Consider the following 12,570-nt stretch of genomic DNA (forward strand, 5'->3'; position numbering starts at 1 on the left):
GAATTGAGGATTGAGGATTGAGGATTGAAGATTGAGGATTGGGTATTGAGGATTGAAGAATGAGGATTGAAGATTGAGGATTGAGGATTGAGTGTTGACGATTGAGGACGAGTACTGACGGTTGAGGGTTGAGGTTTGAGGGTTGAGGATTGAGGATTGAGGACTGAGGGTTGAGGATTGGGGATTGAGCATTGAGGATTGAAGATTGAGGATTGAGGATTGAGAATTGATGATTGAGGATTGAGGAATGAAGATTGTGGATTGGGTATTGAGGATTGAAGAATGAGGATTGAGGATTGAGGATTGAGGATTGAAGATTGAGGATTGAGGATTGAGGATTGAGGACTGAATATTGAGTATTGAGGATTGAAGATTGTGGATTGAGGATTGAGGGTTGAGGATTGAGGACGAGGACTGGCGGTTGAGGATTGAGGATTGATGATTGAGGATTGAGGATTGAGGACTGAGGATTGAAGATTGAGGATTGAGCATTGAGGATTGGAGATTGAGGACTGGGGATTGAGGATTGAAGATTGAGGATTAAGGATTGAGGATTGGGGATTGAGGATCTAGGATTGGAGATTGATTATTGAGGATTGAAGATTGAGGATTGAGGATTGAGTATTGAGAATTGAGAATTGAGGATGAGGGCTGAGGGTTGAGGACTGAGGTTTGAGGAACGAGGATGGAGGATTGAGGTTTGAGGATTGAAGATTGAGTATTGAGGATTGAAGGCTGACGATTGAGGGTTGAGGATAGAGGATTGAGGATTGAGGATTGAAGATTGAGTATTGAGGATTGAAAACTGAGGATTGAGGATTGAGGATTGAGGATGGAGGGTTGAAGAATGAGGATTGAGGATTGAGGATTGAGGATTGAAGATTGCAGATTGAGTATTGAGGATTGAAGATTGAGGATTGAGGATTGAGGATTGAGGATTGAGGATTGAAGATTGAGTATTGAGGATTGAAGACTGACGATTGAGGATTGAGGATGGAGGATTGAATATTGAGTATTGAGGATTGAAGATTGAGGATTGAAAATTGAGGATTGAGGATTGAGGATTGAGGATTGAGGATTGAGGATTGAGGATTGAGGTTTGAGGACTGGGGACTGAGGATTGAGGATTGAGAATTGAGGACTTAGGATTGAGGATTGAAGATTGAGGATTGGGTATTGAGGATTGAAGAATGAGGATTGAAGGTTGAGGATTGAGGATTGAGTGTTGACGATTGAGGACGAGTACTGACGGTTGAGTGTTGAGGTTTGAGGGTTGAGGATTGAGGATTGAGGACTGAGGATTGAGGATTGAGGATTGAGCATTGAGGATTGAAGATTGAGGATTGAGGATTGAGAATTGATGATTGAGGATTGAGGAATGAAGATTGTGGATTGGGTATTGAGGATTGAAGAATGAGGATTGAGGATTGAGGATTGAGGATTGAAGATTGAGGATTGAGGATTGAAGATTGAGGATTGATGATTGAGGATTGAGTATTGAATATTGAGTATTGAGTATTGAGGATTGAAGATTGAGGATTGAGGATTGAGTGTTGACGATTGAGGACGAGGACTGACGGTTGAGGATTGAAGGTTGAGGGTCGAGGATTGAGGATTGAGGATTGAGGATTGAGGATTGAAGATTGAGAATTGAGGATTGGGGATTGAGGATTGAAGATTGAGGATTGGGTATTGAGGATTGAAGAATGAGGATTGAAGACTGAGGATTGAGGATTGAGTGTTGACGATTGAGGACGAGTACTGACGGTTGAGGGTTGAGGTTTGAGTGTTGAGGATTGATTACTGAGGATTGAGGATTGAGGATTGAGGATTGAGGATTGAGGATTGAGGATTGAGGATTGAGGATTGAGGATTGAGGATTGAGGATTGAGGATTGAGTGTTGACGATTGAGGACGAGGACTGACGGTTGAGGATTGAAGTTTGAGGGTTGAGGATTGAGGATTGAGGACTGAGGATTGAGGATTGAGGATTGAGCATTGAGGATTGAAGATTGAGGACTGGGGATTGAGGATTGAAGATTGAGGATTAAGGATTGAAGATTGGGGATTGAGTATCTACGATTGGAGATTGATTATTGAGGATTGAAGATTGAGGATTGAGGATTGAGGATTGAGAATTGAGAATTGAGGATGAGGACTGAGGGTTGAGGATTGAGGTTTGAGGAACGAGGATTGAGGATTGAAGATTGAGGACTGAGGAATGACGATTGAGTATTGAAGATTGAGGATTGATTACTGAGAATTGAGGATTGAGGATTGAGGATTGAGGATTGAGGATTGGAGGTTCAGTATTGAGGATTGAAGATTGAGAATTGAGGATTGAGGATTGAGGATTGAACATTGAGGTCTGAGCGCTCAGGGTTGAGTGATGAGAATTGATGTTTGTGGATAGAGATTTGAAGATTGCAGATTGATTATTGAGTATTGAAAACTGTGAATTGAGGATATTCTATTGGGGATTGAGGATTGACAACTGATTGTTGAGGACTGAGGGCTGAAGATTGAGGATGCAGGATAGAGGATTCAGAATTGAGGTTTGAGGACTGAGGATTGAGGATTGGAGAATGAGGATTGAGGATTGAGGATTGAGGATTGAAGATTGCAGATTGAGTATTGAGGATTGAAGATTGCGGATTGAGGATTGAGGATTGAGGATTGAGGATCGAGGATTGATGATTGAGCATTGAGGATTGAAGACTGACGATTCAGGATTGAGGATGGAGGATTGAATATTGAGTATTGAGGATTGAAGATTGAGGATTGAAAATTGAGGATTGAGGGTTGAGGATTGAGGATTGAGGATTGAGGATTGAGGATTGAGGATTGAAGATTGAAGATTGAGTATTGAGGAATGAAGATTGAGGATTGAGAATTGAGGATTGAGGATTCAGGGTTGAGGATTGAGGATTGAGGATTGAGGATGAGGGCTGAGGGTTGAGGATTGAGGTTTGAGGACTGGGGACTGAGGATTGAGGATTGAGAATTGAGGATTGAGGATTGAGGATTGAAGATTGAGGATTGGGTATTGAGGATTGAAGAATGAGGATTGAAGATTGAGGATTGAGGATTGAGTGTTGACGATTGAGGACGAGTACTGACGGTTGAGGGTTGAGGTTTGAGGGTTGAGGATTGAGGATTGAGGACTGAGGATTGAGGATTGAGGATTGAGCATTGAGGATTGAAGTTTGAGGATTGAGGATTGAGAATTGATGATTGAGGGTTGAAGATTGAGTATTGAGTATTGAAGATTGCGGATTGAGGAATGAGGATTGAGGATTGAGGATTGAAGATTGCGTACTGAGGATTGAAGATTAAGATTGAGGATTGAGGATTGAGGATTGAGGATTGAGGATTGAGGATTGAGGATTGAGGGTTGCGTATTGAGGATAGAACATTGAGGATTGAGGATTGAGTATTGAGGATTGAGGATTGAGGATTGAAGATTGAATACTGATGATTGAAGATTGAGGATCGAGGATTGAGTGTTGTGGATTGAGGACGAGGACTGAGGGTAGAGAATTGATGTTTAAGGTCTGAGGATTGAGGATTGAGGATTGAGAATTGAGGATTGAGTATTGAGGATTGAAGATTGAGGATTGGGTGTTGAGGATTGAAGAATGAGGATTGAGGATTGAGGATTGAATATTGAGGATTGAAGATTGAGTATTGAGGATTGAAGATTGAGGATTAAGGATTGAGGATTGAGGATTGAAGATTGAGGATTGGGTATTGAGTATTGAAGAATGTGGATTGAGGATTGAGGATTGAGGATTGAATATTGAAGATTGAGTATTCAGGATTGAAGATTGACGATTGAGGATTGAGGATTGAGGATTGAGGATTGAGGATTGATGATTACGGATTGAACATTGAGGATTGAGGGTTGAGGATTGAGTGTTGAGGATTAGAGGACTGAAATTGAATTTTGATGATTGAAGATTGAGGATTGAGGATTGATGGTTGTGGATTGAGGACGAGGACTGAGGGTTGGCTATTGCTGTTTGAGGTCTGAGGATTGAGGATTGAGGATTGAGAATTGAGGATTGAGGATTGAGGATTGAGGATTGAGGATTGAGGATTGAGGATTGAGAATTGAGGATTGAGGATTGAGGATTGAAGATTGAGAATTGGGTATTGAGGATTGAAGAATGAGGATTGAGGATTGAGGATTGCAGATTCAGGATTGAGGATTGAAGACTAAGTATTGAGGATTGAAGATTGAGGATTGAGGAGTGAGTATTGAAGATTGAGGATTTGGGACTGAGGATTGAAGATTGAGGATTGAGGATTGAGGATTGAGGATTGAGGATTGAGGATTGAGGATTGAAGATTGAGGATTGGGTATTGAGGATTGAAGAATGAGTATTGAGGATTGAGAATTGAGGATTGAGTATTGAAGATTGAGTATTCAGGATTGAAGATTGACGATTGAGGATTGAGGATTGAGGATTGAGGATTGAGGATCGATGATTGAGGATTGAGGATTGAGGATTGAAGATTGAGTATTGAGTATTGAAGATTGCGGATTGAGGAATGAGGATTGAGGATTGAGGATTGAAGATTGCGTACTGAGGATTGAAGATTAAGGTTGAGGATTGAGGATTGAGGATTGAGGATTGAGGATTGAGGATTGAGGATTGAGGGTTGCGTATTGAGGATAGAACATTGGGGATTGAGGATTGAGTATTGAGGATTGAGGATTGAGGATTGAAGATGGAGGATTGGGTATTGAGGATTGAAGAATGAGGATTGAGTATTGAAGATTGAGTATTCAGGATTGAAGATTGACGATTGAGGAGTGAGTATTGAAGATTGAGTATTTGGGACATAGGATTGAAGATTGAGGATTGAGGATTGAGGATTGTGGATTGAGGATTGAGGATTGAGGATTGAAGATTGAGGATTGGGTATTGAGGATTGAAGAATGAGGATTGAGGATTGAGGATTGAGGATTGAGTATTGAAGATTGAGTATTCAGGATTGAAGATTGACGATTGAGGATTGAGGATTGAGGATTGAGGAATGAGGATTGAAGATTGAGGATTGAAGTTTGAGTATTGAGGATTGAATTTTGAGGATTGAGGATTGAGGATTGAGGTTTGAGGATTGAAGATTGAGGATTGAGGATTGAGGATTGTGGATTGAGGATTGAAGATTGAGGATTGGGTATTGAGGATTGAAGAATGAGGATTGAGTATTGAGTATTGAGGATTGGGTATTGACGATTAAGTATTGAGGATTGAAGATTGACGATTGAGGATTGAGGATTGAGGATTGAGGATTGAGGATTGAGGATTGAGGATTGAGGATTGAAGATTGAGTATTGAGTATTGAAGATTGAGGATTGAGGAATGAGGATTGGGGGTTCAGCATTGAAGATTGCGTACTGAGGATTGAAGATTAAGATTGAGGATTGAGGATTGAGGATTGAGGATTGAGGATTGAGGATTGAGGATTGAGGGTTGCGTATTGAGGATAGAACATTGAGGATTGAGGATTGAGTATTGAGGATTGAGGATTGAGGATTGAAGATTGAATATTGATGATTGAAGATTGAGGATCGAGGATTGAGTGTTGTGGATTGAGGACGAGGACTGAGGGTAGAGTATTGATGTTTAAGGTCTGAGGAATGAGGATTGAGGATTGAGAATTGAGGATTGAGGATTGAGGATTGAAGATTGAGGATTGGGTGTTGAGGATTGAAGATTGAGGATTAAGGATTGACGATTGGGGATTGAGGATCTAGGATTGGAGATTGATTATTGAGGATTGAAGATTGAGGTTTGAGGATTGAGTATTGAGAATTGAGAATTGAGGATGAGGGCTGAGGGTTGAGGACTGAGGTTTGAGGAACGAGGATTGAGGATGGAGGATTGAGGATTGAAGATTGAGTATTGAGGATTGAAGGCTGACGATTGAGGGTTGAGAATTGAGGATTGAGGATTGAGGTTTGAAGATTGAGGATTGGGTATTGAGGATTGAAGAATGAGGATTGAGGATTGAAGAATGAGGATTGAGTATTGAGTATTGAGGATTGAGGATTGAAGATTGAGTATTGAGGATTGAAGATTGACGATTGAGTATTGAGGATTGAGGATTGAGGATTGAGGATTGAGGATTGAGGATTGAAGATTGACGATTGAGAAATGAGGATTGTGGATTGAGGATTGAGGATTGAGGATTGAGGATTGAGGATTGAGGATTGAAGGTTGAGTATTGAGGATTGAAGATTGAGGATTGAGGATTGAGTATTGAGGATTGAGGATTGAGGATTGAAGATTGAGTACTGAGGATTGAAGATTAAGATTGAGGATTGAGGATTGAGGATTGAGGATTGAGTATTGAGGATTTAGACTTGAGGATTGAGGATTGAGGATTGAAGATTAAGGATTGGGTATTGAGGATTGAAGAATGAGGATTGAGGATTGAGGATTGAGGATTGAGGATTGAGGATTGAAGACTGAGTATTGAGGATTGAAGATGCAGGATTGAGGAGTGAGTATTGAAGATTGAGGATGTGGGACTGAGGATTGAATATTGAGGATTGAGGATTGAGGATTGAGGATTGAGGATTGAGTATTGAGGATTGAAGATTGAGGATTGGGTATTGAGGATTGAAGAATGAGGATTGAGGTTTGAGGATTGGGTATTGAGGATAGAAGAATGAGGATTGAGGATTGCGGATTGAGGATTGAGGATTGAGGATTGAGGAATGAGGATTGAGGATTGAAGATTGAGGATTGAAGACTGACGATTGAGGGTTGAGGATAGAGGATTGAGGATTGAGGATTGAAGATTGAGTATTGAGGATTGAAAATTGAGGATTGCGGATTGAGGATTGAGGATTGAGGATTGAAGTATGAGGATTGAGGATTGAGGATTGAGGATTGAAGATTGCAGATTGAGTATTGAGGATTGAACGTTGAGGATTGAGGATTGAGGATTGAGGTTTGAGGATTGGGGACTGAGGATTGAGGATTGAGAATTGAGGATTGAGAATTGAGGATTGAGGATTGAGGATTGAGGATTGAGGATTGAGGATTGAGGATCGAGGATTGAAGATTGAGTATTGAGGATTGAAGACTGACGATTGAGGAATGAAGATTGAGGATTGAGGATTGAGGATTGAGGATTGAGGATTGAGGATGAGGACTGAGGGTTGAGGATTGAGGTTTGAGGACTGGGGACTGAGGATTGAGGATTGAGAATTGAGGATTGAGGATTGAGGATTGAAGATTGAGGATTGGGTATTGAGGATTGAAGAATGAGGATTGAAGATTGAGGATTGAGGATTGAGTGTTGACGATTGAGGACGAGTACTGACGGTTGAGGGTTGAGGTTTGAGGGTTGAGGATTGAGGATTGAGGACTGAGGGTTGAGGATTGGGGATTGAGCATTGAGGATTGAAGATTGAGGATTGAGGATTGAGAATTGATGATTGAGGATTGAGGAATGAAGATTGTGGATTGGGTATTGAGGATTGAAGAATGAGGATTGAGGATTGAGGATTGAGGATTGAAGATTGAGGATTGAGGATTGAGGATTAAGGACTGAATATTGAGTATTGAGGATTGAAGATTGTGGATTGAGGATTGAGGGTTGAGGATTGAGGACGAGGACTGGCGGTTGAGGATTGAGGATTGATGATTGAGGATTGAGGATTGAGGACTGAGGATTGAAGATTGAGGATTGAGCATTGAGGATTGGAGATTGAGGACTGGGGATTGAGGATTGAAGATTGAGGATTAAGGATTGAGGATTGGGTATTGAGGATCTAGGATTGGAGATTGATTATTGAGGATTGAAGATTGAGGATTGAGGATTGAGTATTGAGAATTGAGAATTGAGGATGAGGGCTGAGGGTTGAGGACTGAGGTTTGAGGAACGAGGATTGAGGATTGAGGTTTGAGGATTGAAGATTGAGTATTGAGGATTGAAGGCTGACGATTGAGGGTTGAGGATAGAGGATTGAGGATTGAGGATTGAAGATTGAGTATTGAGGATTGAAAACTGAGGATTGAGGATTGAGGATTGAGGATGGAGGGTTGAAGAATGAGGATTGAGGATTGAGGATTGAGGATTGAAGATTGCAGATTGAGTATTGAGGATTGAAGATTGAGGATTGAGGATTGAGGATTGAAGATTGAGTATTGAGGATTGAAGACTGACGATTGAGGATTGAGGATGGAGGATTGAATATTGAGTATTGAGGATTGAAGATTGAGGATTGAAAATTGAGGATTGAGGATTGAGGATTGAGGATTGAGGATTGAGGATTGAGGATTGAGGTTTGAGGACTGGGGACTGAGGATTGAGGATTGAGAATTGAGGACTTAGGATTGAGGATTGAAGATTGAGGATTGGGTATTGAGGATTGAAGAATGAGGATTGAAGGTTGAGGATTGAGGATTGAGTGTTGACGATTGAGGACGAGTACTGACGGTTGAGGGTTGAGGTTTGAGGGTTGAGGATTGAGGATTGAGGACTGAGGATTGAGGATTGAGGATTGAGCATTGAGGATTGAAGATTGAGGATTGAGGATTGAGAATTGATGATTGAGGATTGAGGAATGAAGATTGTGGATTGGGTATTGAGGATTGAAGAATGAGGATTGAGGATTGAGGATTGAGTGTTGACGATTGAGGACGAGGACTGACGGTTGCGGATTGAAGGTTGAGGGTCGAGGATTGAGGATTGAGGATTGAGGATTGAGGATTGAAGATTGAGAATTGAGGATTGGGGACTGAGGATTGAAGATTGAGGATTGGGTATTGAGGATTGAAGAATGAGGATTGAAGACTGAGGATTGAGGATTGAGTGTTGACGATTGAGGACGAGTACTGACGGTTGAGGGTTGAGGTTTGAGTGTTGAGGATTGATTACTGAGGATTGAGGATTGAGGATTGAGGATTGAGGATTGAGGATTGAGGATTGAGGATTGAGGATTGAGGATTGAGGATTGAGGATTGAGGATTGAGTGTTGACGATTGAGGACGAGGACTGACGGTTGAGGATTGAAGTTTGAGGGTTGAGGATTGAGGATTGAGGACTGAGGATTGAGGATTGAGGATTGAGCATTGAGGATTGAAGATTGAGGACTGGGGATTGAGGATTGAAGATTGAGGATTAAGGATTGAAGATTGGGGATTGAGTATCTACGATTGGAGATTGATTATTGAGGATTGAAGATTGAGGATTGAGGATTGAGGATTGAGAATTGAGAATTGAGGATGAGGACTGAGGGTTGAGGATTGAGGTTTGAGGAACGAGGATTGAGGATTGAAGATTGAGGACTGAGGAATGACGATTGAGTATTGAAGATTGAGGATTGATTACTGAGAATTGAGGATTGAGGATTGAGGATTGAGGATTGAGGATTGGAGGTTCAGTATTGAGGATTGAAGATTGAGAATTGAGGATTGAGGATTGAGGATTGAACATTGAGGTCTGAGCGCTCAGGGTTGAGTGATGAGAATTGATGTTTGTGGATAGAGATTTGAAGATTGCAGATTGATTATTGAGTATTGAAAACTGTGAATTGAGGATATTCTATTGGGGATTGAGGATTGACAACTGATTGTTGAGGACTGAGGGCTGAAGATTGAGGATGCAGGATAGAGGATTCAGAATTGAGGTTTGAGGACTGAGGATTGAGGATTGGAGAATGAGGATTGAGGATTGAGGATTGAGGATTGAAGATTGCAGATTGAGTATTGAGGATTGAAGATTGCGGATTGAGGATTGAGGATTGAGGATTGAGGATCGAGGATTGATGATTGAGCATTGAGGATTGAAGACTGACGATTCAGGATTGAGGATGGAGGATTGAATATTGAGTATTGAGGATTGAAGATTGAGGATTGAAAATTGAGGATTGAGGGTTGAGGATTGAGGATTGAGGATTGAGGATTGAGGATTGAGGATTGAAGATTGAAGATTGAGTATTGAGGAATGAAGATTGAGGATTGAGAATTGAGGATTGAGGATTCAGGGTTGAGGATTGAGGATTGAGGATTGAGGATGAGGGCTGAGGGTTGAGGATTGAGGTTTGAGGACTGGGGACTGAGGATTGAGGATTGAGAATTGAGGATTGAGGATTGAGGATTGAAGATTGAGGATTGGGTATTGAGGATTGAAGAATGAGGATTGAAGATTGAGGATTGAGGATTGAGTGTTGACGATTGAGGACGAGTACTGACGGTTGAGGGTTGAGGTTTGAGGGTTGAGGATTGAGGATTGAGGACTGAGGATTGAGGATTGAGGATTGAGCATTGAGGATTGAAGTTTGAGGATTGAGGATTGAGAATTGATGATTGAGGGTTGAAGATTGAGTATTGAGTATTGAAGATTGCGGATTGAGGAATGAGGATTGAGGATTGAGGATTGAAGATTGCGTACTGAGGATTGAAGATTAAGATTGAGGATTGAGGATTGAGGATTGAGGATTGAGGATTGAGGATTGAGGATTGAGGGTTGCGTATTGAGGATAGAACATTGAGGATTGAGGATTGAGTATTGAGGATTGAGGATTGAGGATTGAAGATTGAATACTGATGATTGAAGATTGAGGATCGAGGATTGAGTGTTGTGGATTGAGGACGAGGACTGAGGGTAGAGTATTGATGTTTAAGGTCTGAGGATTGAGGATTGAGGATTGAGGATTGAATATTGAGGATTGAAGATTGAGTATTGAGGATTGAAGATTGAGGATTGAGGATTGAGGATTGAGGATTGAAGATTGAGGATTGGGTATTGAGTATTGAAGAATGTGGATTGAGGATTGAGGATTGAGGATTGAGTATTGAAGATTGAGTATTCAGGATTGAAGATTGACGATTGAGGATTGAGGATTGAGGATTGAGGATTGAGGATTGATGATTGCGGATTGAACATTGAGGATTGAGGGTTGAGGATTGAGTGTTGAGGATTAGAGGACTGAAATTGAATATTGATGATTGAAGATTGAGGATTGAGGATTGATGGTTGTGGATTGAGGACGAGGACTGAGGGTTGGCTATTGCTGTTTGAGGTCTGAGGATTGAGGATTGAGGATTGAGAATTGAGGATTGAGGATTGAGGATTGAGGATTGAGGATTGAGGATTGAGGATTGAGAATTGAGGATTGAGGATTGAGGATTGAAGATTGAGAATTGGGTATTGAGGATTGAAGAATGAGGATTGAGGATTGAGGATTGCAGATTCAGGATTGAGGATTGAAGACTAAGTATTGAGGATTGAAGATTGAGGATTGAGGAGTGAGTATTGAAGATTGAGGATTTTGGACTGAGGATTGAAGATTGAGGATTGAGGATTGAGGATTGAGGATTGAGGATTGAGGATTGAGGATTGAAGATTGAGGATTGGGTATTGAGGATTGAAGAATGAGTATTGAGGATTGAGAATTGAGGATTGAGTATTGAAGATTGAGTATTCAGGATTGAAGATTGACGATTGAGGATTGAGGATTGAGGATTGAGGATTGAGGATCGATGATTGAGGATTGAGGATTGAGGATTGAAGATTGAGTATTGAGTATTGAAGATTGCGGATTGAGGAATGAGGATTGAGGATTGAGGATTGAAGATTGCGTACTGAGGATTGAAGATTAAGGTTGAGGATTGAGGATTGAGGATTGAGGATTGAGGATTGAGGATTGAGGATTGAGGGTTGCGTATTGAGGATAGAACATTGAGGATTGAGGATTGAGTATTGAGGATTGAGGATTGAGGATTGAAGATGGAGGATTGGGTATTGAGGATTGAAGAATGAGGATTGAGTATTGAAGATTGAGTATTCAGGATTGAAGATTGACGATTGAGGAGTGAGTATTGAAGATTGAGTATTTGGGACATAGGATTGAAGATTGAGGATTGAGGATTGAGGATTGTGGATTGAGGATTGAGGATTGAGGATTGAAGATTGAGGATTGGGTATTGAGGATTGAAGAATGAGGATTGAGGATTGAGGATTGAGGATTGAGTATTGAAGATTGAGTATTCAGGATTGAAGATTGACGATTGAGGATTGAGGATTGAGGATTGAGGAATGAGGATTGAAGATTGAGGATTGAAGTTTGAGTATTGAGGATTGAATGTTGAGGATTGAGGATTGAGGATTGAGGTTTGAGGATTGAAGATTGAGGATTGAGGATTGAGGATTGTGGATTGAGGATTGAAGATTGAGGATTGGGTATTGAGGATTGAAGAATGAGGATTGAGTATTGAGTATTGAGGATTGGGTATTGACGATTAAGTATTGAGGATTGAAGATTGACGATTGAGGATTGAGGATTGAGGATTGAGGATTGAGGATTGAGGATTGAGGATTGAGGATTGAAGATTGAGTATTGAGTATTGAAGATTGAGGATTGAGGAATGAGGATTGGGGGTTCAGCATTGAAGATTGCGTACTGAGGATTGAAGATTAAGATTGAGGATTGAGGATTGAGGATTGAGGATTGAGGATTGAGGATTGAGGATTGAGGGTTGCGTATTGAGGATAGAACATTGAGGATTGAGGATTGAGTATTGAGGATTGAGGATTGAGGAT

Source organism: Calliopsis andreniformis, chromosome 11, assembly GCF_051401765.1.
Source record: "Calliopsis andreniformis isolate RMS-2024a chromosome 11, iyCalAndr_principal, whole genome shotgun sequence".
Lineage (NCBI taxonomy): Eukaryota > Metazoa > Arthropoda > Insecta > Hymenoptera > Andrenidae > Calliopsis > Calliopsis andreniformis.